Raw genomic sequence first — 27,778 nt, 5'->3', positions numbered from 1 at the left:
CGTACCTCCTCTCCCAGCACCTGAGAGTACTCGATGTCTAGCTCACACAGACACGCATGGGACCACCTACCTCCTCTCCCAGCACCTGAGAGTACTCGATGTCCAGCTCGGACCAGCGACACAATCATCTTTGAGGGGCCCAATGTGGTCGACCTGGTGAAGGCGATGGGGACCAGCAGCAGGTTTTTCTTCCCCGTTCACACAGACCTTTGATGACATCATCTGTCTGAGGGCCCAGCTACGGCATAGGACCGACCCAGAGACACAATCATCTGTCTGAGAGGACAATGAAGTCTGATTTATTTTGAAAAGCTGCCGCACCAAGAATTTCTCTGAAATTCATATGTGGAAACGAGGTGACAAAATCTCCCCCACATCCCATTCCTCCGCCACTCGGGCTCCGGGGCATCGGTCTAAGGGCACTGCATCTCAGTACTAAGTGGCGTCACTACAGACGGGCCGTGAATGGGAGTCCCAGAAGGGCGGCGTACAATTGTCCCATCGTCGTCCGGGATTGGCCGGTGTAGGCCGTTCTTAACTGACTTGCCTAGTTTAAATAAAAAAAAGGTTAAATAAGGGTTGAAAAAAAAGGTTAAATAAAGGTTAAACAAAATAAAATACAAATTTAAACATGGGAGAGTGGTGCTTTAGCCTTTGACTTCTGGTTTTGGCCCACCAGCTGAAAAAATTTTTTTTATTGAAAAGATATTTCAAAGTGATTTAGATGGTACAATGAATCCACTATACTATTCAGTGTTTGTTTTCTCGCATAAATTGAGAGAAGTAAAAACAAATTTTGCAACTAGGAAATGACAGAGCGATTTCTACATTGGCCACTTGACTCGATTTCTACTAGACAAAAACACAGATGCCGCTCCTGCAGGAGAAATCAATAGGCGAATATCACAGCCAATCACAGCACTGGCAGGTTTGTAAATACTGCGAAACAGCACGTTCCACGTATTAACGCAGATATACCATGGATATTTTCTGAAATGGCAAGGCAAAAAACAACATAACTTTAAGTTCATTTCACGAGTCATAATAAACTCTACATCATTAAAAAGTGATTCAGGCTTTAAGACAGAGCATTAACTATGTGAATACATTTAGAGTTCTAACCAAATTGATACGACAATATTGTACTTAGAAGATCCATGGCTGTTAAACTGCAGTCCCTGGTTCGAATCCAGGCTGTATCACATCCGGTCGTGATTGGGTGTACCGTAGGGCGGCGCAGCGTCGTTCGAGGTTTGGCCGGTGTAGGCCGTCTTTGTAGATAACTGACTTGCCTAGTTAAATAAAGGTTAAATTAAATATGCTGTGGCTAAAACTAATTATTATGTGATGTGTCAGTCAGGGTCAAGGCCACCACATATAGACTGGCATTACATACTGATCACCACAGGGTTGGTCAATATGTATCATATCAGATGCTTTCTGTCTACTCAGTCTCAGCCCTGAGTTTCTACCTCAGCCCTGAGTTTCTACCTCAATAAGACCAATGAGCTCAGCCCTGTGTTTCTACCTCAATAAGACCAATGAGCTCAGCCCTGTGTTTCTACCTCAATAAGACCAATGAGCTCAGCCCTGTGTTTCTACCTCAATAAGACCAATGACCTCAGCCCTGTTTCTACCTCAATGACCACAGTGTCAGCCCAGTGTTCTACCTCAATAAGAAATGCATATTTTGACCACAGTGTAAAATGTTCAATTAAAAATGCATATTTTGACCAATGGGTAAAATCTATGTCTCTGCAGATAATCCTTTAAGAAAACCAATCCTCAAACCGCATGTCTCTGGATTTACACCCCTGATCATGAGAGTTACACCCTCACAGGGTGGTTCAAATTTACACCCTCACAGGGTGGGTTTACACCCTCACAGGGTGGCCCCAGTTTACACAGGGTTTACACCCCCTACACCCGCATGAGGTGGCCCCAGTTACACCCCTTGGGGTGGCCCCAGCCCAGAGTGGCCCCAGTTTACACCCTGTTTACACCCTCTTAGGGTGGCCCCAGGGTGGCCCCAGTTACACCCTAGGGTGGCCCCAGTTACCCTGGCCCTTACACCCTCTTAGGGTGGCCAGCACTAAGGTGAATAATTCAAATGGAGGCCAGAGGAATAAAAGCGATCAATCTTGATGTTATTTTTGTTGTGTCAGCTCGGCTGGATGCTGTGTTATGGCTACTGAATACCTGACAGGCTCACTTTCCCGTTGAAACTAGTCATCTTTCTTCTCAAACCCGCAGGACATAAAACAATATAGGAGGTCGGAGGTCATTCATTTTGTTTTGGCCCCTTTTCGTGACATCAATTGGTAGTTACAGAATTGTCCCATCGCTGCAACTCCCGTACGGACTCGGGAAGGCGAAGGTCGAGCCGTGCGTCCTCTGAAACACGACACTGCCAAGCCGCTCTGCTTCTTGACACACTGCTTGTTTAACCCGGGAACCCAGCCGCCAAACCCTCCCCCGTAACCGGACGACGGTGGGGCAAACCCTCCCCGTAACCCGGACGACGGTGGGGCAAACCCTCCCCGTAACCCCGGACCCCGGTGGGGCAAACCCTCCCCGTAAGCCGGACGACGGTGGGGCAAACCCTCCCCGTAACCCGGACGACGGTGGGGCAAACCCTCCCCCCGTAACCCCCCGGTGGGGCAAACCTCCCCGTAACCCGGACGCTGGGCCAAACCCTCCCCGTAACCCCCTGGAGCCAAACCCTCCCGGACAGCTGGGCCAAACCCTCCCGTAACCCGGACGGACGCTGGGCCAATTGTGCGCCGCCTCATGGATCTCCCGATCAAGGCTGGCTGTGACAGCCTGGGGACGAACCCGGGGCTGTAATGATGCCTCAAGCACTGCAGAGTCTGAGGGATACTTGATTTTGAGACAATATTTTTTATTATTTTTTTTTGTATATGATTTTCATACGAATTAAAAAGTCTGATCTTTTTTTAACGATGATTTCACACACAAAAACAAGCGTATCTCTGTGAAAATGTCAACGGAGCGCTGAACGTACACTAATCCTTTATTTTCAAAGCCTTTTACATTTAATGCAGCTTGTGGCTAATGTAGCTTTTTTTTTGCGACTCATCGGAAAACAACATTGAAGACTACAACCACAAAATGTAACATTTGTCTTGGTAAAAAAAAAAAAGAAGTATTTTATAACAAAAGGAAGTGCGATTTCATCACCACTCATTCTGGGGTAGAGTGGACACCATATTGCATCAGCCCTGATGGAGAAACCCTTTCACCACCAGACCACTACAGAACAACAACACAGTCCTGAAAAATACTATTTAACCAGCGGCTTTGGGCGTTGACCCTGAACTAGAAACATGGAGAGGTAACCATGAGTGCCAGAAGTCATCTAAGTTGAGGCTGTAATTCTCTCTGCGCCACAGAAGACAAAATAGTGTGTGTGTGTGTGGTCCTTACCCTGGACTGCCAGACCAGGCGGTAAGGATTACAGTGCCCTAGTCTCTCCATGACTCTCTGCACAGTGGCCCCAACCTCCTGAGGGTACGGATCTCCCCTGTTCACCACCTGCAGAGACAACAATGAGACAACACAGACAACACTGAAACTCGCCTGGTTACCCATCTTGACAGACAACACTTACCCCTTCTTTCTCATTAAACTTTTTCAAAGCAAACGTAATAAAAAAAAAAAATCACTCAAATAGATTTATATAGCCCTTTTCACAAAAACACAAAAGTGCTTTAGTTACCAATGTTTATTTTTGGTAAAACATGTATCATGAGTCTTCAATGAAATCCTCAATTAGTAACGTCCTGATAACGTCTCAGAGGATATGTATTCTATGGATACTATACTCAATTAGTAACATCTTAGAGGATATGTATTCTATGGATACTATACTCAATTAGTAGCATCTTAGAGGATATGTATTCTATGGATACTATACTCAATTAGTAACACCTTAGAGGGATATGCATCTATGAATACTATACTCAATTAGTAACGTCTCAGAGGATATGTATTCTATGGATACTATACTCAATTAGTAACACGTCTTAGAGGATATGTATTCTATGACTATACTATATGTGTCTCAGAGGGATATTAGTATACTCCGTCTCAGAGGGATATGTATTCTATGACTATACTCTATAATGTCTCTCTATACTCACAGATCCAGTGTACAACACTGAACCGTCACACATCCCTACTAGAAAAAGTAGCCATGTTTAATTTCCACTGATAATGTCTGGCATGTAAGTAGCTCCTCCCCCTCCACTGTAGGTCTAGCGTACAACACATGCCGATGTCATGACGATTAGAATGCGTGTCCTTAGCAACAGTCCTGTACTCACAGACAAGGGTAGTGAGTGAGCTGAGAACAGGATAACCACATCGTCCCTCTTCTCGGAGGGAAACTTCTGCAGCTCGTTGAGGACATGCTGGGAGAAACACTACAGAGAAAATACAGATATATTATAAGGACACATGTCATAATCAATAAATAAAAAAAGTGCAGCGTGTTCCATTTGGCTGCTGGGGGCAAGGAGACACCCAGCTCCGCTAAACCATTGAAAACTACAGCTGAAGTCACAAGTTTACATACACTTTAGCCAAATACATTTAAAAACTCAGTTTTTCACACAATTCCTGACATTTAATCCTAGTAAAAATTCCCTGTCTTGGGGTCAGTTAGGATCACCACTTTATTTTAAGAATGTGAAATGTCAGAATAATTGTAGAGAATGATTTATTTCAGCTTTTATTTATTTCAGCTTTTATTTATTTCATCACAATCCCAGTGGGTCAGAAGTTTACATACACTCAATTAGTATTTGGTAGCATTGCCTTTAAATGGTTTAACTTGGGTCAAACGTTTCGGGTAGCCTTCCACAAGCTTCCCAAAATAAGTTGGGTGAATTTTGGCCCATTCCCCCTGACAGAGCTGGTGTAACTGAGTCAGGTTGGTAGGCCTCCTTGCTTGCACACACTTTTTCAGTTCTGCCCACAAATTGTCTGTGGGATTGAGGTCAGGGCTTTGTGATGGCCACTCCAATACCTTGACTTTGTTGTCCTTAAGCCATTTTGCCACAACTTTTGAAGTATGCTTGGGGTCATTGTCCATTTGAAAGACCCATTTGCGACCAAGCTTTAACTCCCTGACTGTCTTGAGATGTTGCTTCAATATATCCACATAATTTTCCTGCCTCATGATGCCATCTATTTTGTGAAGTGCACCAGTCCCTCCTGCAGCAAAACTCCCCCCACAACATGATGCTGCCACCCCCGTGCTTCACGGTTGGGATGGTGGTCTTAGGCTTGCAAGCCTCCTTTTTCCCTCTAAACATAACGATGGACACTATGGCCAAACAGTCCTATTTTTGTTTCATCAGACCAGAGGACATTTCTCCAAAAGTACGATCTTTGTCCCCATGTGCAGTTGCAAACCGTAGTCTGGCTTTTTATGGTTTTGGAGCAGTGGCTTCTTCCTTGCTGAGCGACCTTTCAGGTTATGTCGATAGAGGACTCGTTTTACTGTGAATATAGATACTTCTGTACCTGTTTCCTCCAGCATCTTCACAAGGTCCTTTGCTGTTGTTCTGGGATTGATTTGCACTTTTCGCACCAAAGTACGTTCATCTCTAGGAGACAGAACGCGTCTCCTTCCTGAGCGGTATGACGGCTGCCTGGTCCCATGGTGTTTATACTCGCGTACAATTGTTTGTACAAAGATATTATCAGGCAGACATTTACACCATGACTCAACGATCAGTCTGCTCTTTGCGCGGAGGGATTGTCTGTGTCGGTTTTTATTAGTGCACATCGTACCAAAACGTTTTGCAAAGGGAGAACCAACAACAACCACAACCAAAAGAGCTTTTCTAGCAGTCCCCTCCTTGGTTTAGTCTATTTTCTTCCATTTGGTGCCCTAATGAACACACCACGTAGGACGACATGTCCTAGAGATGTTCTCTTTAACCTTGTTTGTTCATTCGTACTCAGTTTTCACTTTAAATTTCCACTGGAACAAGGGATGGAAAAGGTAAACAAAGTCACTCTGGGAACTCCACAACGAACGACTCCACAACGAACGACTCCCACGAACGAGCGATTCCACAACGAACGACTCCACAACGAGCGACTCCACAACGAGCGACTCCACAACGAGCGACTCCTCCACAACGAACGACTCCACAACGAGCGACTCCACAACGAGCGACTCCAACGAACGACTCCACGAGCGACTCCTAGGACTGAAGAAACAATGAACAGGGGCCTCACAGGGTGGCTCAGTGGTCTAAGGCTGTGCCACCAGAGATTCTGGGTTCGAGCCCAGGCTCTGTCGCAGCCGGGCCCTCGACCGGGAGCTCCGGGGGCGATGCACAATTGGTCCAGCGTCTCCCAGGTTAGGGAGGGTTTGGCAAGAAGCAGATTGGCTCGGTTGGGTCGTGTTTCGGAGGACGCATGGCTCTCGACCTTCGCCTCTCCCGAGTCCGTACGGGAGTTGAAGTGATGAGACAAGACAGTAACTACCAATTGCATACCACGAAATTAGGGAGAAAAACGGGTAATCCCCCCTCACTGGAACAGAAATGGAGTGAGTGAAAAGGACTGCACTACGTAATAGAATAGGGCTCCTTTTCAGACACAGCCAATAACAGCCCAGATATATCCATGACATCATGTTCTGTTGTTGCCTTAAAACGCTTCTTTAACTATGACTACAGTTCAATTTAACCTAGAGTAACATCACTGACCTCCTCTTCAAATGAGGGTCATGGGCGACTCCAGAATAGCAATGGGTATTCCCTTTTTGGGGTTAACCCCCGACTAAAGTCAGTTATTGTCCTTTCTTAACCTCAACAGATTATAATAATCTGATAATGTGAGTGGATTTGCCATCCAGGTGAAAAAAACATTGAGGTTATCAGAGGGAATTGAAACCCCCTGTAACTTACGTGCGGAATCATTTTGACTGTAGACAGTTAGGTAGTCTCACCTCGACCAATAGGGGGTGTGTGGGCCAGCGGTCGATGACACTCCACCTCATCTTAGGCCTGTCTCCTCGGCTGCTGTAGTATCGGTAGATAGCGTTCAGACTGCTGCCTTGTTTTCAACAACAAAACGACACCATTAAAAAACATCAACATGACATCTCTTCAACTGTGACCATTTATTTATATTTATTATTTTTTACCCCTTTTTCTCCCCAATTTTGTGGTATCCAATTGTTTTAGTAGCTACTGGCTTGTCTCATCGCTACAACTCCTGTACGTGCTTTGGAGAGACGAAGGTTGAAAGTCATGCGTCCTCCGATACACAACCCAACCAAGGCGCACTGCTTCTTTAACACAGCGCGCATCCAACCCGGAAAGCCAGCCGCACCAGTGTCAGAGGAAACACCGTGCACCTGGCGACCTTGGCTAGCGCGCACTGCGCCCGGCCCGCCACAGGAGTCGCTGGTACGCGATGAGACAAGAACATCCCTACCGGCCAAACCCTCCCTAACCCGGGCGACGCTGAGCCAATTGTGCGCGCCCCACGGACCTCCTGGTCACGGCCAGTTACGACAGAGCCTGGGCGCGAACCCAGAGTCTCTGATGGCACAGCTGGCGCTGCAGTACAGCGCCCTTAACCCTGCACCACCCGGGAGGCCCCGTGACCATCGTTTAACTGCGACCACGTCAGAGAGCGAGGTAAAGGCGTAGAGAAACATCGGTTGAGAATTCAAATCGCGGCATACACGGTCGTTCTAAAGTTGGGGGGGGGTCACTTAGAAATGTCCTTGTTTTTGGAAGAAAAGCACATTTTTGGTCCATTAAGATAACATCAAATTGATCAGAAATACAGTGTAGACATTGTCAATGTTGTTAATGACTATTGTAGCTGGAAAGCGGCAGATTTTGAATGGGATATCAAATCAGGGTTCTAACAATTAGCCTTTTAAAATGATAAACTTGGATTATCAAACATAACGTGCCATTGGAACACAGGGTGATGGTTGCTGATAAATGGGCCTCTGTACGCCTACGTAGATATTCCATTAAGAAAATAAATAGTAATAAATCTACATTGTATTTCTGATTACAGTCATGTGTTTACATAGCCATTCAACAGTTTAACACAGTGCTTTACAAAAGTATGGGATGTAGGGTGTGGCGTATTCAGTCTCCCTGTGTCGATAAGAACAAGATTAAGTCCGCTTATCAGTAACTCCCAGGCCAAGACTAACTCTACTCATTATAATTTTTTTTTTTTTTTTAAAGACACAAGATGTGAGTGGGTGACAGGGGCAGAACAGGGACAGTAGTGGACGAGGGGAGTTACAATGTGAAGCACTATGAGGACATTGGAAAACGTACATCCGCCTTTTATTAGGGAACGTGGGAAAGAAAAAGGGGATACCTAAGATTTTTGACCTTGTCAGCTCGACCCCAGTTCTACCTGTTGTAGAGCAGCTCGACCCCAGTTCTACCTGTGGTAGAACAGCTCTATGTAATGGTACTGGGCCTACCTGTGGTAGAACAGCTGTATTGTGGGTACTGGGCCTACCTGTGGTAGAACAGCTGTATTGGGCCTACCTGGGTAGAACACTACTGGGCCTACCTGTGGTAGAACAGCTGTATTGTGGTGCTGGCCTACCTGTGGTAGAACCTGTATTGTGGAGTACTGGGCCTACCTGTGGTAGAACAGCTGTATTGTGGGTACTGGGCCTACCTGTGGTAGAACAGCTGTATTGTTACTGGGCCTACCTGTGGTGGCCTACCTGTGGTGAACAGCTGTACTGGGCCTACCTGTGGTAGAACAGCTGTATTGTGGGTACTGGGCCTACCTGTGGTAGAACAGCTGTATTGTGGGTACTGTGTAGTTAAAGCCACTGCTCTCTAGCTCCATCCTTCTAGAACCATGGGCCTACCTGTGGTCAATAGCCTCCTCCGTCAGAGGTATGCCACTGCTCTCTCTTCACTCCATCCTTCTCCATCTCCTCAATAGCGGAACCCGATGTAGAACTTATGAGGAGCTGTAGACAAAACAAAGCGTGAATGTGAAAACTGTAAAGCTGAGTAATAAAATGGTATTTCTCACTTCACATCTATCTAAGCATTAGTAAATGGATATTAAAAGTATATACTTAGGGAATATAATTGAATTAGGCCATCTACAACCTCTCAAGTTAGGCCAAACACAGAGTGGTCTTATGTAAGACATGCCCACGTAAAGCTAAAACACATCCCCCGTTATCAGTAAAGTGTGGTGTAGGGGTGTGGGAACAAAACACTCCTCAACTATCTCCCCACCACCCAGCCAGTGTCAACGGCCCGTTAAAACACGACAGCGATCAAACATTCAGCCTGTTTGTTTTGGAGACCCTGGCATCTTGTGTGGCCCAGTGTTCGTGCTGCTGCCTAAAGCATATAGTAACCAGTGTGTGACACGCTCTCCTTCCACTCACACCTATCTGCAGGCACATTATGGAATAGGCCAGATCATCAATTATGAAATATATATTTGTTTAATTATACAATACATATTTTTTTTTTTTAAAGTTGCGACCAATCAGCCTGGGTATGGCTTTGCCAAGCATTTTTATTTATTTCCTTCATCACTGTTCTTTTAAAATTAGGCATATTCTGTTGTATTTATTCAGCCTTAACAAACCACTAAAGAGCCGAGATGTTGATAGAGTCAACCAAGAAATAGGTCTTAGGTCTCTCTTTATGTGGAATCGCCTCGTCGTGATGTGTGTTTTGTCCTATATTTTTTTAATCCCAGACCCACATCCCGGCAGGAGGACTGTTCCTAGGCCGTCATTATAAATAAGATTTTGTACTTAACTGATGTGCCTAGTTAAATAAAGGTTGTAATAAATAAAAATAGGTGATAGCTTGTTTGATTCAAAGCAAGACAACCAATAAACCCATGCAGCAGCAACGGAGACATTTTGTTTTTTTATAAAGGCTATTGTTTAAAAAAAAAGAAGTAGTCTAAGTAATGTAACAGTGCTAATGTTGTCGACTGTAACATGTGAGTGTAACAGAGCCAGTTACAACCGAAGCATCTGGTCATCAATAGATAAGAGAGAGAGAAAAAGAAGAAGCTTTTAGTCACATATGATCAGGCAGGTCCTTGTTCCTCCAACTGCCGTCCCACGGGGGGGGGGAAGTTCTGAGCAATTTTTTTTTTTTTTTTTTTTTAAACCTTCAATTATATTTAAAACCTTCAATTATACTTATTTATTTTATTGTTGATATAAGAGTGTAAAACACCAGGAAATCATCTCCAAGTGATTTTAATTTAGTAAATCTGTTAAAAAAGTATTCTCACACGTAATAATACAAATGATAAACAAGGTATGAAAAGATTTACGTTTTAGCCAAATGTTATATCTATTTGTGCTTCTTGCGGGTCAATTTGCAGTCTGTAAATTCTATGTAAATATATTCGGCCCTACGACCATCCCCTCAAGGAGAGAAAATTGTCCGCGGCTGAATCTAGTTGATGATCCCTGGCCCATGACATTGGTTGGTTCCTTGTTAAAGCCTCTTACGATAGCCCACTTCAAAGAAAAAAAAATGGTACATAGTCACTAAAGAAAAATGGGGTTGTTTTAATAAATTATATATATATATTTAAACAAAATGTATGGAGCTACATTTGGAGAGGCAGTGTGTTTTCCTGTGAGCAAAGACATTGACCGTCGGAGTGATGCACACACAAAAACCGATCCGTGAGAAATTACTGGGATTTCCAACGGCAGAACTCCACTCACATAGTCTGGACCAAATCATGTGCTGGTGCCACCAACTGGAAAGGTTACTGGCACCAGTACCATCAGGGGAAAAGTTAGTGCAGAACCCTGGTAATGTTTGGGCTATGAAGTGTTACGGTCTGGGCTATGAAGTGTTACGGTCTGGGCTATGAAGTGTTCTGGACTGGGCTATGAAGTGTTATGTCTGGGCTATGAAGTGTTACGGACTGGGCTATGAAGTGTTACGGACTGGGCTATGAAGTGTTACGGACTGGGCTATGAAGTGTTACGGACTGGGCTATGAAGTGTTACGGACTGGGCTATGAAGTGTTACGGTCTGGGCTATGAAGTGTTACGGACTGGGCTATGAAGTGTTATGTCTGGGCTATGAAGAGTTATGTATGGGCTATGAAGTGTTACGGTCTGGGCTATGAAGAGTTATGTATGGGCTATGAAGAGTTATGTCTGGGCTATGAAGTGTTACGGTCTGGGCTATGAAGTGTTACGGTCTGGGCTATGAAGAGTTACGTATGGGCTATGAAGTGTTACGGTCTGGGCTATGAAGTGTTACGGTCTGGGCTATGAAGTGTTATGTATGGGCTATGAAGTGTTACGTATGGGCTATGAAGTGTTACAGTCTGGGCTATGAGTTATTATGTATGAGCTATTGGGCTATGAAGAGTTATGTATGGGCTATGAAGTGTTACGGTCTGGGCTATGAAGTGTTATGTATGGGCTATGAAGAGTTATGTATGGGCTATGAAGAGTTATGTATGGGCTATGAAGTGTTACGGTCTGACCTGTTTCCGGACACATCTCATCCAGCAGTTTGACCATGCCCTCCCCCTGCATGGTGGTCCAGGCCTTGATAGGAGAGCCTCCTCCGATCCGGCTGTACTGCTCCTGGATCTTAGGGGTACGCCTCTTCGCTATGAAGGGCCCAAGTCGACTGAGGAGGAAGAGAGATTCACATCGTCATAAATCATGTCAACTTCATGTCAAAGTAATAAAACTAAAAGTATTCAGAAGCCATGACCTTTCACCCCCCAAAATGTTCTTACATTACAGCCTTATTTTAAAATGGATTAAATTAAATTTTCCCTCTTCATCCAATCTACACATAATACCAAAGCTGAAACAATTGTCTTATCTGTGGGGTACAGAGAAAAGACACAATTATTTGCAAGGTCCCTCAATAATCAAGTAATGAATTTAAGGGCACCTATTCGTAATGTAAAAAAAAAAAAAAAACAGAACAGACGCTGAATATCCCTTTGAGCATGGTAAAGTTATTAATTAGGCTTTGGATGGTGTATCAATACACCCAGTCACTGCAAAGATACAGGTGCCCTTCCCAACTCAGTTGCTGGAGAGGAAGGAAACTGTTCAGGGATTTAACCACGAGGCCGCTGGTGACTTTAAAACAGAGTTTTATGTCCAGGATATGAAAGAAAACAGGGGTGTAAACAAATTTGTCCACATCATTTGAGAGAAATAAGCTTTTTGTGCGTATGGAACATTTCTGGGATCTTTTATTTCAGCTCATGAAACCAAAACTTTACATATTGCTGTTCAGTGAAATCTACTTATGGCAAGACGGCACAAACCGATCTTGGGCCTGGCAAACATAAATGTACCTTGTCCTTGTGTGCGTTGTAACAGTTTTGACTTGAGGTTATTGTTTGTAGGGGTTTCAGGTAGGTTGAAAATATTGATTTCTCCTTTTTTGTTTGGGAGGGAATGAGTCCCATCTGGTCAGTCAAGTCGACACCAATAAAAAGGACTCATGTAAAAGTCCATATGTAAATACTCTTTTCATAAACCATAAACATAAACACTGGAAATAACTTCCGAGCCGTCACAGTGTGAGAACACTTACTTCTGGACAGGAAGCTTCATCAGATCGGTGTCGGAGAAGAGGCGCAGCAGGAAATCGTGAACATCGTCCAGTTTCTCAGGTCCTCCCATGTTCATCATTAGGATCCCCGTTTTGGGCTTTCTGCAAGGATAAGTACAGTACTACATTAATACTGTATCATTATTTACAATTGTATCTCAAGACGTCTAAGCAAGTATCCAAGTATTTAGGTTTCTGTGTGGATATGAACAGTAGTACTGTGCTATTCAGAACTGAAACAGCCAAGCAGATATCCCTTGTATAAATCTGATATCTAGGCATGTATCCAGAAAGAGCCGCCATTGAAACACATGGAGCGAGGTCGTATGAGGGCACTACCAACTACATAACCAATTGGCACACATCCCCCCCAAATTAGGCCTATACTACTGTACTATACTGTGGAAAGTAGGTATTTATCCAGGCCCTGTATTGAAGGAAGTGATGGCACACAAAAAAAAAAAACGATAGTTTGTTGCTTGCTCAGTCTTACATTTAATGAACCTCGGCGTGGTCCTACATTTTGGCCGCGGCCTTTTTTAGAGACCCTCTTCATTGAACTTCAGTCTGCAATACTTTTTTTGGGGGGGTGTAAGCAACACAGCTCACATTACACAGCTTCATGGGGCGGCAGGGTAGCCTAGTGGTTAGAGTGTTGGACTAGTAACCGGAAGGTTGCAAGTTCAAACCCCCGAGCTGACGAGGTACAAATCTGTCGTTCTGCCCCTGAACAGGCAGTTAACCCACTGTTCCTAGACCAGTTAACCCACTGTTCCTAGGCCGTCATTGAAAATAAGAATTTGTTCTTAACTGACTTGCCTAGTTAAATAAAGGTTAAATATAAAAATAAATCTGCATTTCACTTGGACCTCAATTTAGTCCTTTCATCAACATAGAAGTATAGGGTAGTGTCCACACGCAGTTTCTCACTCAACACATTTCAGTATGAATGACGACAGGGTAAAAGAGAACTTGAATCATATTTATTCCCTCTCTCTAGTCTATTGTACTGGACCTGTTTTCTACCGCTTCTGGGGTCGCTGTGGAGGCTGGCTGGGCGAAGGCTGCAACGGTTGCACTACTAGACGGTCTCCTGAGAGGTGTCGAAACACACAGGCTTACGGCGTTACTGCACCTGGCAACTGAAGGGAGAGAGAGAGATAAGATTAAAGTCAAAATCAGACATTTAAATTGATATACTTCCTTCTAAACCGATGCCTAAAACACATAGGGGAAAAATATATATATTTTATAATCATTCTGAAAGCAAAACTTCAGTTATTATTTCAAGGCATTACCAACATGTATTATCTGCCAAGCTTGGGAGTGGCAACTTTAGTATTTGTTATTAAGAATAGTTTAGTAGACTAGTAGTAGTTGCCAAATATATATATAATATATATATATATATATTTCTAATTGGCTGCAGTAGCAATCAGTGAACACTAAGCGGCGCAGGATTATTATGCAAGTTGAACAAAATGTCAGTTGTGTAACTTTGAGTTGCATTAGCTAAATAAAACGTTTCATTGCCTCAATTTTAGCCTAAGTAGCTATTTTTTTTTTTTTTTTTCTCTCCACAGTTTCATTTAACTCCTGGAAGAGCTCAATAATATGACATAGAGCAGTTTGACAAAAGGTTTAGTAAAACATTAGTATGTGTGTGGTTTAGTCCTTCGAACCAACCAGCTAGAAGCAATACTTGCTAGTTTAGCTTTTGGCATATTATTGCGATTATAATTCAAACTGAAATATTTACGAGAATATAATGCTATAATATTGAGGCATCGGTGTGAAGTCCGGTCTCTCACGAAATACCTTATTCATAATCTGAAGGTTAAAAAGCCAATGCTAACTAGCTAGCGAGGGTGGTAAAAGGCTTGGTGGTGGGCAATATACACTAGCATTTGGCTATTAGCTAACTAGCCATCCAGCAAATACATGTCAAAGATACAGTTAACTTCTGTGTTCATGTTCTTGTGCTGCTGCTAACTTGCTAACTAACCAGCTATCTGTACAGCTAGCTCGCTAACATTAGCACAAAGTAGCTACCCATCCACTTACATTGAATGAGCCGAGTCGCCCTTCCCAATACAGACATCATGTCTCAACGGAGGATTTCTACACTTCTAGGAGTGATTTGGTCCAGTCGGCGGCTCCTATTTGTCTTTATAACAAATTGCGTGGTCGACCAGCTAAATTCCTCCCAGCCTCTAACACCCGAGGAGTGACACTGACAGAACGCACACTAACAGCACTTGTCACGTGTGTTTACAAGCCATGCCTGTGCTCTGATGTAGGAAGCTGTGCACTCCCCTAGTCTGGTAGGAAGCTGTGCACTCCCCTAGCCTGGTAGGAAGCTGTGCACTCCCCTAGTCTGGTAGGAAGCTGTGCACTCCCCTAGCCTGGTAGGAAGCTGTGCACTCCCCTAGCCTGGTAGGAAGCTGTGCACTCCCTAGCCTGGTAGGAAGCTGTAGCACTGCACCCCTAGCCTGGTAGGAAGCTGTGCACTCCCTAGCCTGGTAGGAAGCTGTGACTCCCTAGCCTGGTAGGAAGCTGTGCACTCCCCTAGCCTGGTAGGAAGCTGTGCACTCCCCTAGCCTGGTAGGAAGCTGTGCACTCCCCTAGCCTGGTAGGAAGCTGTGACTCCCCTAGCCTGGTCATCCAGGAAGTAGCCCATGGTGTCCCAGTAACTTTAGGTGCTGTTCTGTTCCATAAAACCACCAAAAACACATACACAGTGAGTTTTGGATATATATATATATATATATATATTGGTGTGTGTGTATCTGTACAATATATATATATGGAATATTTATTCAAAACTCACTGTGTGTGTGTTTTTGGTGGTTTTACATCTAGAGAAGGAAGTTACTCAAGAAAATATCTGCCAAATTCTAACCCTTGTTTTTGACTTTGTTTAACAGGATTATTGCAACAGCAGTGGACCAGTCATTTGCTACAATATACAAGAGATGAAACCGAATGCGTGTCTCCACAGAACATTCCAGATAGATATTGTAGCGTATGCAGTATACATTTATTGGCAGACAAATAGTATTAGCTAGACAGCACGAATTTCTTGTTTGAAAACACATTTCAAATCTTACATTTGCAGGGATTTGTTAGTGTAATTAATTGTTCTTGTCTTAGATCTCGAGCCTTGTATGTTGGCCTTTTGCAATGCAGTAAGATGGGCTTCATCCCAAACGGAGCTCTATTCTCTATATAGTGCACTACCTTTGGTCCTGGTAAAAAATAAGGGCCCTATACAGGGATAGTGCGCTGGTAAAAAAAATAGCACTATATAGGGAATAGATTGCCATTTGGGATGTACATCTTGGTCTCTTGAAGCGCAGTGTGATCCATCTCCAGCAGGGGGCAGGGTAGTTGGTAGTTTAGGGTCGACAGCGCTGGATAAAGCGGGGTAGAGACACACGTCTCTGATGTGGTGTCTGTTCAGCAGCCAGGTTAGGAACCTCTCCAGGCCGAGCCCGTAGCCACCGTGGGGACAGGTACCATACTTCCTCTAGAAGACACAATGTTGACATTATTAAGGAAACACGCCATCAAAAATGTCTAACAGATTCTCTGTTCATAAAACAGTTAGTTCCAGGAAACACTAGGGTGTCTAACCTATGACCCCAGCAGCCATACTAAAATCGCAATGAAGCAAAGCCCCCTTGTGTTTTATTGCTTAGATTAATAAGATCTACAAAGATCCTGGCTGAGTACATACCTGGTCAGTGTACCAGTAGATGTACCCACCTGGTCAGTGTACCAGTAGATGTACCCACCTGGTCAGTGTACCAGTAGTAAGGGGTAGATGTACCCACCTGGTCAGTGTACCAGTAGTAAGGGGTAGATGTACCCACCTGGTCAGTGTACCAGTAGTAAGGGGTAGATGTACCCACCTGGTCAGTGTACCAGTAGTAAGGGGTAGATGTACCCACCTGGTCAGTGTACCAGTAGTAAGGGGTAGATGTACCCACCTGGTCAGTGTACCAGTAGTAAGGGGTAGTTGTACGTACCAGTAGTAAGGGGTAGATGTACGTACCTGGTCAGTGTACCAGTATTAGAGGGTTGGGTAGATGTACGTACCTGGTCAGTGTACCAGTAGTAAGGGGTTGGGTCAATGCCCTCCCTCTTGTATCCCTCCAGCAGTTCCTCAGCATCCCAGATCCTCATAGACCCTCCAACTATCTCTCCAACGTTAGGCATCAGCACATCCACCTGGGGAGAGGAACAGCAGGGACAACAATGAGGATGTCTTTCAGGGCCCATATTCAAAAAGCCTCTCAGAGAAGGAGTCCTGATCTAGAATCAGCTCCCCCCTGTCCATATTCTTATTCATTATTATCTAATAGGACAAAACTGATCTTGGATCAGAACCCAGAGACATGTTTGAATCAGGCCCTGGATAAGGTTCATGATGGCTTCTCTGAGATGTGGTTTTTCAGGTCATGGTTTCCATGAGAGTAAGATCTCTGCTGGTCAGGGACTCACCGACTCAGTGAGGCGTCGGTCCTCAGGACAGCGCTGCATGTAGAAGGACTTGATCTCAGCCGGGAAGCGGCACAGCAGGATGGTCTCACCGATGGCATCAGTCATCAGCCTCTCTGGGGCCTCTGGGATGTCCTGAAACCAAGGAGGGAGATGGTTTTATAACATCACAATAACAGGAGCTGGACGAAGAGAAGATCCACTGAACAATACACTGATGGAGTAGCTAAACACTGAGCGGACATTCCGTTTTTTGAGCGGACATTCCGTCAGTTTCCTGGACACAGATTAAGTTATGGACTCAAAAGCTGGTTCCAACAGATTCTCCATTGAAAGTCATATGTAGTCCAGGACTTCGCTAAATCTGTCCTGGATACCAGCCCTAAATGTCTTCAAAACAACCACAGATCGACACGGTCCAAATATTATTTCTGAGGGAGATTAGGAGTGATTATAATTGACTGTGGTACTTGTCGACCATAAACCATTTATCAAATGTAATTTATTCAGTCAAATGTACCTCTCCAAACTCATAGTATGTCCCATCATCTTTTTTGATGTCATGCTCCTTCAGCCAGATGATGGCCTCAGAGTAGTTCATCCTCTTGAAGGGCCTCTTGGGGGGCTTGAAGTCCTGGGGAGGATGGAAAGGAAAAAGACAGGCCACATTAGCACTGTGCTATCCTCATGTTTAGCCTTTCACCACCATACCAGGATTCTAAAAGATCAATCTCAAAAAGGAAACATTATTTCAAGATAAACCTTTATAAGAATATATCCATCTCAGTGAACAAGACTACGAGAAAGAGATAAACACATACAGCTGGAGAGACAGACAGACATACAGCTAGAGACAGACAGACATACAGCTAGAGACAGACAGACATACAGCTGGAGAGACAGACAGACATACAGCTAGAGACAGACAGACATACAGCTAGAGACAGACAGACATACAGCTAGAGACAGACAGACATACAGCTAGAGACAGACAGACATACAGCTAGAGACAGACAGACATACAGCTAGAGACAGACAGACATACAGCTAGAGACAGACAGACATACAGCTGGAGAGACAGACAGACATACAGCTAGAGACAGACAGACATACAGCTAGAGACAGACAGACATACAGCTAGAGACAGACAGACATACAGCTAGAGACAGACAGACATACAGCTAGAGACAGACAGACATACAGCTAGAGACAGACAGACATACAGCTAGAGACAGACAGACATACAGCTAGAGACAGACAGACATACAGCTAGAGACAGAGAGAGAAAAAGGGGGAGAGAGAAAGAGAACTAATAGCTGCCAATAAAACATCAGACGTACAGGGTTGACTTGGTAGAGTAGAGAAGCAGCAGGAGACTTCAGGACTCTGTCCACCACATCACACACCAGATCCTCCAGTCTGCTCAGTAGGTCCTCATAGGTCATGAAGGGGCACTCTGCCTCTATGTGAGTGTACCTACAGAGGGAGGGCACATAGCGGTTAACATGGGTTATGTAGTTATACTAAGGGATCGGTGTGTTCCCCGCAAGACGGTTGAGCTAACGTAGGCTAATGTGATTAGCATGAGGTTGTAAGGAACAACAACAAAAAATAATCTCAGGACATAGACATGTCTGATATGGGCAGAAAGCTTAAATTCTTGTAAATCTAACTGCACTGTCCAATTTACAGTAGCTATTACAGTGAAATAATACCATGCTATTGTTTGAGGAGAGTGAACAATTATGAACTACTCACTCAGACAGGTGCCTGCGAGTGCGGGACTGCTCTGCACGGTAGGACTGAGCGATACAGAAGGTGTCTCCCAGAGCAGGGATGCAGGTCTCCAGGTAGAGCTGAGAGGACTGGGTCAGGAACGCCTCCTCCCCAAAGTAGTTCAGGTTGAACAGGGTGGAACCACCCTCCACCTGGGTCTGCACCAGAGTGGGTGGGGTGATCTTTGGGGGAACAAATACAAAAAAAAATCAGATTTAGAAAAGAAGACGTGTCGACATAAAAGGCTGAAAACATACAATTCAAGATTCAAAGCTTTTATCACTAACCACGTTTCCATCCACTTTGTGAATCAAGTCACATCACATTAAATAAAACACAACAGCTGTGATGGAAGCAGGTAGTTTCAGTACAATTTTATAAATCCAACAGATAATTTGTTAGTTCGACATGGTGAGATCTTTGTGTCTGTAAAATTTATTTTGTGAGAAATTGAAGTGGAAATGTCTTTATGCTGAAATACTGATATTAACCATTAAAACATAAACTTGGGTCACGCCATGATATGGTGTGTGGTCCTCCCACTACGACTCGGGGAAACCATGCAGTTTATTAGGCTACAGAATAAATCATTTAGAAACGTCACAGGGTGGTGAAAGTGCAGTGATCCTGATGCTCCTTTCCAATAAATATTGAGGGTCTTATTCTGGTGACATGACGATCGATGCATGACTGCCGTTTTGACAAATAAAACCATTCTCTCTCTTATCCATAATGTCATCATGTAGACTAGCCTTCCTGCACTGTATCTACCAGCCGTTGTCTAGAGCTCCCCTGACAAAACCAGAGTAGGCCTGTGACAAAACCAGAGTAGGCCTGTGACAAAACCAGAGTAGGCCCGTGTCAATACCAGAGTAGGCCCGTGACAAAACCAGAGTAGGCCTGTGACAAAACCAGAGTAGGCCTGTGACAAGACCATCGGTAGAGATGGAAACTTTTGATTCTTATTCCGTACATGAAAAAGTACATTGTGTCATAACACACTGAATTACATCTGCAACAAGTCTGGTGGAAACACACCACTGGCATATTTTCTTTTATGTTAATTACAGAACATTAGCATGAATATCTGTGGCCAATTGGATGGAATCCTAGCTAATGATGTCATCAACAAATACAACAAGCAAAGATGGAGGTGATGAGGCTTTTGATACAGTGGTGCTCCAATATATTGGCATCCTTGTCCTTTACAATGGAGTCCAATGGAGCAGAAAGGTCTTTCTATTCAAACCGGGTGAATTTTTACCCTGTAGGCACCTGCAACTTACCACAGATGAGATAAATGACACATTAAAATGAGAATCATTGCCTCCAACCAAATTACATTTTAATGTTGAATACTTTAGTCCAGGACATTTTTTTCCCTTGAAGAGAGAAAATCTTAATTTAATGTTTTTCTTGGTCCGGGGCAGTTAAATCTTGTAACTATCCATCCCGGATCCGGGAGAATTGTCATCAACTGACACTAAAGTAGCATAACACAACTGACAAAAAAATAATACTAGAAAATATTCATTCAATTTATTTTGGTGGTTTTATGCTTCAAAGAGCTCAATCAGAGGACATTTGTACAGTGAACCCACTCTTACCTACTGACTTTATTGTCCCCATGGGGAAATGTTGTTGCAGAGTCATGTACACATTTAAAGTGGCGTTTATAAATACAAAAACAAAATTGACAATACAACTTTCATAACAGTTATATATATATATATATATATATATATATATAAAAGACTAGCTTGCTGGCCTTACGGAGTCGATAGGAACATTAGCCCGAGCTATTTAGGAGGGATATCACATCTGGCACAGATGATTGTCTAGTTGTGTTTTTCATGCTGAGGGGTCTATTTACAGTATTTTGTGAGCCTTATGGAGGGTCCTGACCTTAAAGAGCTCATCCAGGCCTGTCTGTTTGACTCCAAGTACCTTGCCTGCTGTGATAATAATCCTTCTCAACATATTGTTACCTCATAGTATCCACGGGCGAAGAAGTGATCCCTGAAGCACTGTGTGACAGTGGAGCGGACCCGGAGGATCTTGGACACGTTCTCCCCACGGATCATCATGTGTCTGTTGTTGAGCTGAACGTCAACATCAGACTCCTCATTCAGCAGGTTGTCAGCTCCTCCAGCCGGCGCCAGACCCACCAGCTCCCAGAAGTCACAGTGCAGCTCATGACCACCAGGGGCCTGGAGAAGGAGGAAGAGAGGACATCCTAGTCAGTCATAGCTCTAATAATAAAATAACAAACCATCTAAATTACAATTAAAAGGGACAGTTTTCCCAGAACCAGATTGGGCCTAGTCCTGGTCTAAAAAAAAGAAGAAGGTTTGAGTGAAAATATGACCGTTTAATCTGGGTAATTAAAGTAAGTGAAGAATCTGTACCTGCTTTCCCTCAGGTACTTGCTTCACTGTCCCATACAGAGCCACTGTGCTTTCAGTGGACAGCACCAGGGCATTGTAGCACTGACACTATAATGGAGACAAAAACAAAACCAGTTTTACAAATAAGAACAAATAAAAGCATATTATTCCATTTTGTAATAAAAAATAAATTAACATTTAAGACAACAAAATATGCTTGTTTTTTTTTACCAATTTATTGTTGAGAACACACTGCAGGAAACCAGTTCCATCCCTCAGCACAATGAACAGCAGGTTCTTTCCTAGCAAGAGAATGACAATGTGTTCAGTCAACTTACCGGGTAAAATAGAAAATAAAGAGAATAATAAATCCATTATGAGCCATGAAGCCCCCTCTCCTCTCATCCAGCTGCCCCCCCCCCAGGTAGTTTTTGGGGGAATTTCCATTGTTGGACATAAAAAGCTGGACAAAACACCCTGCATTTACAATCCTGAGACTATACTGTTAAAAAAACAACCTGCATGTTATCAGCTAGTTACAGTGCTGACATTAGACACACATTAACCAACGTTCTACAACCCTCACCTTGTTTTCTCATTCGGTGCACCCAACCAAACACCTTCACTCTCTCCCCTCGGAGAGGCTCCAGCTGATAGATTTTGACCTGTTGGGAAAAGGTTGATTACATTTCAACACAATGGAAGATAAACATGTGATTCTTATTTCCAAACATGTATTTGTTTAAATCCCTTTAAAACAATACAAAAAACATAGTAAGATGAGTTAGACAGGATACTGACTAAAGAGAATATAGTGGATCTGACCGTTTTGGGCTCTGGAAGGCTGGGGTCATTCTCAATGGTGATTTTCTTAGCTTCTTCTAGGTTCTTCTCTCGTCTCTCAGAATCCTCTGCCTTTAAAATCAAAGTTGAAAATAACTTACATAAATAGCAGCTCACATGGGCTACTGCTGCCTGTGAATATTTTAACCGATAGCCACACCTGTTTATGGCCAAATACAACACTGTGTGAATAATTGTAATAGTGGCATCCCAAAAGGCATCCTATTCCCTACATAGAGCACTACTTTTGACTAGAAGTATAGGAAATAGGATTCCTATATAGAGTTCTATTTGGGATAAACATGCCCCAGACTATTTCCCCACACTGCCGCCTCTCCCACGTACCTCCTTTTTGTCTTTGGAGTCGCTCTTCATCTGCTCTCTAGCAAATAACTTGATCACATTTTTCATCTGCGTCTTGGAGATCACTGCCCAACGCTGGAGTAATAGGGAGATGAAATCAGAACGGGAGATGAAATCAGAACGGGAGATGAAATCAGAACGGGAGATGAAATCAGAACGGGGAGATGAAATCAGAACGGGAGGTGAAATCAGAACGGGAGATGAAATCAGAACGGGGAGATGAAATCAGAACGGGGAGATGAAATCAGAACGGGAGATGAAATCAGAACGGGGAGGTGAAATCAGAACGGGAGGTGAAATCAGAACGGGGAGGTGAAATCAGAACGGGGAGATGAAATCAGAACGGGAGATGAAATCAGAACGGGAGGTGAAATCAGAACGGGAGATGAAATCAGAACGGGTAGATGAAATCAGAACGGGAGATGAAATCAGAACGGGGAGACGAAATCAGAACGGGAGACGAAATCAGAACGGGTAGATGAAATCAGAACGGGAGATGAAATCAGAACGGGAGATGAAATCAGAACGGGGAGATGAAATCAGAACGGGAGATGAAATCAGAACGGGAGATGAAATCAGAACGGGAGATGAAATCAGAACGGGAGGTGAAATCAGAACGGGGAGATGAAATCAGAACGGGGAGACGAAATCAGAACGGGGAGACGAAATCAGAACGGGGAGACGAAATCAGAACGGGGAGACGAAATCAGAACGGGGAGATGAAATCAGAACGGGGAGATGAAATCAGAACGGGGAAACCAAATGAAAGTGAAACCAAACGACTTATTTTTCAAAATGCTTCTAACTATGTACCTCTCCTTCCTTCTGAGAGTCCACATAGATGGTTGGGAATGGCTCCTTTCCAGCAAATGTCAAAGCCTTTGAAATCAAATAGTTGTTGTTATAGCAATGCACTTAACTGTGTTTGATTCAAAGATACGTAGACACATCAGTTATGTTGGATGGAGTCATAATTAGACATGGTACACGACACGGATTCCTCTTACCCTCAATGAGGTCTTGAAAGGCTTCCTCTCTGTTCCGTCACCATCCCGGTCATTTCCTTCTTTGTCAGACACATACAACTCACCTGGAAGAAGTGGGAACACTCACCACCTGATTCTGAATGTATGTTATTTCAGCGAACTAATGCATGACAGTGATTATGCTAGCTAGGCAAGATGCTCGTTGGCTAGATAACAGGAGCGTGACAGACATTTTACCACATGTTTGGGTACAGGGGAAAAACTCAAACTAAAACAGAGCTCACACCGATGCGTAGTCATTTAGCTCGCTTGTTTTAGCTAACTAGACAGTCAAGATAAGCTTGAGCTATGCAATGATTTATATACATCACTTGTGCTATGAAAGCTAGCTAGCAACACCGGTCTGATGCAACACATCGCATGCTTTCAACATTGCTACAAGGGGCTGTAAATTAGCTAGACATGTTATCAACTTACCCACTGAGAGTTCGCCTGTGGTTTTCGTTACCTCCTCTGCCATACCCACGTACAAATTGTATCAAATGTGTATATTTTAACGGATTTACTAGCGAGCTAATAATAATACGAAAATGAATCGGCCCTCGTTGGGGTTTGTGCGCATGCGTACGGTGAATACAATTTCCGGATAGTTCGTGAATGGTGACTGGTTGCAGTAAATTTAACGTGGATTCGTTCCACCCTGAAATGACGAAAGTACCATTATGTTGTGGTTTATGGATGGAGAGATGTGGCTAGATATGATTCATGCTTATTTCATTATTAATTCAACCCATTGCATCATGTAAATAGCTCGCAAGTTAAGCATTTCACTGTACTGTTTAACACCCTGTGCATGTGACAATTACAAAAGGTAAACGTTGCTTCCATTTTTAATCAATACAAAATTAAATAACGCTTGAAATATTATAGAACCAATCTTTCAATGGAAAAATGCCTCCGTGGCTGTGAATAATAAATGAATCTCATCATTCATCCGGACTCGATGAATACAACAACACTGGATCACGTTGAAAAGTTCACATTTTAAGTATGGGTCTCGTTCATTTCCAAGTCTTCAGTCGTGTGATCAGTGGGCTGTGGTTCAACTTTACCCCTGTGCAGTTTCTCATACAACTGTATCACAAAAAGAAGAGTAGAGAAGATGCATCAGATCAAGTATGTATTTCATATTAGAGTTTTTTGTAAACCACCAGAAATAAACTCAGAATTTCAGTCAAATACATGTTCCCCTTATCGAGCCAACTGTTATCATGAATAAAACATCAAACTGCATACATTAAGAATAAGTACTTACAGTGACCCAAATGGGTAAATGTAGTATTCCATACACTACAACAAGGCAAAATAAGAATGTTTCGATGTAGATGGTGCTTTCAAAGAGCGTGGAGTATGTCAGGGGCATTTCATCTTTGTACTGAAATTTTGAAAAAAGTCAACCAACGTTTTAATGCATTAGCAAGTGCTTACAGAGTTTTCATAAAGGTATCAGTTCAAAAGGCAGTCACACATCTGAGCCATCTTTTTTTGCAGGTGCATGGAAACAGTTGAAAAAGATGAGAAAAAAAACCCTGCATACTGCTCTGTCCTAGTATCACTGCTCTGGTTAGTATCACTGCTCTGTCTAGTATCACTGTTCTGTCTAGTATCACTGCTCTGGTTAGTATCACTGTTCTGTCTAGTATCACTGTTCTGGCTAGTATCACTGCTCTGGTTAGTATCACTGTTCTGTCTAGTATCACTGCTCTGGTTAGTATCACTGCTCTGGTTAGTATCACTGCTCTGGTTAGTATCACTGCTCTGGTTAGTATCACTGCTCTGGTTAGTATCACTGCTCTGGTTAGTATCACTGTTCTGGCTAGTATCACTGCTCTGGTTAGTATCACTGCTCTGGTTAGTACCACTGCTCTGTCTAGTATCACTGCTCTGGTTAGTATCACTGCTCTGGTTAGTATCACTGCTCTGGTTAGTATCACTGCTCTGTCTAGTATCACTGCTCTGGTTAGTATCACTGCTCTGGTTAGTATCACTGCTCTGGTTAGTATCACTGCTCTGGTTAGTATCACTGCTCTGTCTAGTATCACTGCTCTGGTTAGTATCACTGCTCTGGTTAGTATCACTGTTCTGGCTAGTATCACTGCTCTGGTTAGTATCACTGCTCTGGTTAGTACCACTGCCCTTTATTATGTATCGACCTCAAGGCCTTAGTCAGAGCTTTTGTGAGTTTTGAAAAAATTATTAGCACCGTTATGCATACATAGCTCCACCCACATTCGTTCAATGTATCGAATGGGGGTTGGAGTCGAGGGAAAATAAGTAAGTGTTACCAAATATAACAATGTTCATTTCATAATTATTCGAATAAAGTGTGTACATAAAACGTATTAAATACGTCTGTAAAACCACAATGAGGACATCGACCCATAAAGCAAGTTATTATAAATCATTGGGAACAGCGCAAGAAAAACGTCAAAGTAATCTGAAATGGTGGCATTAATTCATGTTGACATTTACAACATAACATACATAGGCATTTCATCATTAAGACCTTTTGGAAATAATGTCTGGAGGGTGAAAATCCCAAAACATCCCCTTTAACTCAGAGTATTATTAATATCACATCCCCTGTCTGATATCGTAACTTTCTTTATGCCACAAAATCTAAAGGTAGAAATGTAATTTAATTTGGAATCGTTTCCTGTACGTGGGAGAAATATTCACACTTCATCATATTGTTGCACTGTGCGCGACCTCTGCATTTATAGCTACCATTCTGAAGAGGGCATGAAAGAGCCTGGCTCGTTTTCTTTTGTGTCTGGCAGTTGGCAAGGACCAATTTATTGCGTAAATTGCGACCACTTATACGTACAATAAATTGTGGATTCTTAAATTCAGCTGGCAAAGCTGGGTCCGATGATAAAACATACCAGGGTTTCTTGACAGCATCTCCCACTTTACGCGAGTTCAAAGTGTATGGGGTGGTGAACAAAGTCAAATCAACAATACAGCGTGTTCTTTAGCTTTAGTGGGTATTATTTTGTATGCGTTCATCTCGTGTTTTCCCTAATGCCAAATTAAGAGCTTCATTCACACATTGTGGAGAGTAGCCTCTTTTTAGAAACCTAATTGCTCATCTCCGCTGCTTTTTCTAAATAATCCTCTGTGGAGTGGCATATACGGCTCAGTCTGAAAAACGGACTTCTTGGAAGTCCTCTTTTTAATGGCTCAGGATGGAAGCTGTCCCCCTGGAATAGAGTATTTCTGTTCGTTTCTTTACACGTTATACAGACGTGTTTAATACTTTTTTGTTCACACTTTATAAGAATATTTATGAAATGCACATGGTTATATTTCGTTAAACGTAAAGAGCAGTGATAGTAGCAAGAGCAGTGTGCAGGTTTCTTTTTTTTTTCATCTCATAAATGTATCAGTAAAATCTAGTGAACCTGGCTAAGTAAGCCGCTAATCAGAGTGAGGAAAGACTACAAATGAAGTGTGTATTGGGCCTAATTTGAAAAAGGGGGAAAAAACTAAGTGTTTTCTAAGTGATGAAGCATTTTAAAATGGTGATGCCCCATACTCAATGACAATATAAGAAATCTCCACCAGAATCATGTTTTATATAGCTTAATTCATAACAAAGATGCCCTACAAATAACTTACATCACTGGCTTGCTTTCCTTTTACATTAGTTGCAGGATCCTTTTTAAGGAAACAAGGGAATTTCAAAAATTCCTGTCTTTCTCCTTGCCACCTCTTCTTCAATTCTTGAACCCTTGAGTCTGTGAAACCAAAACCATGATGGATATTTGGTATGACACTGAACAACTTTTGAACAATGCAGGATGGTGACTGAAGGGCATGCTCATTAAAATTCTCCCTGTTGTTCATTGGTCATTCATTTCAATGTATGTGAAATATATACCCCGAACATGAGACTCTATTTAACCCTATCATGACTTCAAAAAGTCTCAAGGTCAGACCAAATTAGTAAGGGCCTTTGATGGTCAAAATACATAGCTATCAGTGGAGGGTGGTGGGAGGTGCTATAGGAGGACAGGCTCATTAATGGTTGGAATGGAATGGTATCAAATAGATCAAACACATGGAAACCAATTGCTTGACTCCGTTCTATTGATTCCATTCCAGCTATTCCTATTGTTCCTCCCACCAGCCTCCACTAATAGTTAACTAGCCAGAGTCAAAAGTCAACTTACCACCTGAGTCTTTGGAGTCGGTTGTTTTCGGAGGATCTGTTAGAATA

The 27,778-nt window shown here is 43.0% G+C and overlaps 2 pseudogenes; both read right to left on the bottom strand.

The window, feature by feature from the left end:
- Positions 1–3,375: 3,375 nt before the first annotated feature.
- On the bottom strand, positions 3,376–14,997 carry LOC121840166 (annotated as a pseudogene).
- Positions 14,998–15,884: 887 nt separating this feature from the next.
- LOC121840217 lies at positions 15,885–24,141 on the bottom strand (annotated as a pseudogene).
- Between the last annotated feature and the right edge of the window lie 3,637 nt (positions 24,142–27,778).

The sequence above is a fragment of the Oncorhynchus tshawytscha genome, linkage group LG20, assembly GCF_018296145.1.
Source record: "Oncorhynchus tshawytscha isolate Ot180627B linkage group LG20, Otsh_v2.0, whole genome shotgun sequence".
Lineage (NCBI taxonomy): Eukaryota > Metazoa > Chordata > Actinopteri > Salmoniformes > Salmonidae > Oncorhynchus > Oncorhynchus tshawytscha.
This window is presented reverse-complemented; position numbering and strand designations above follow the sequence as displayed.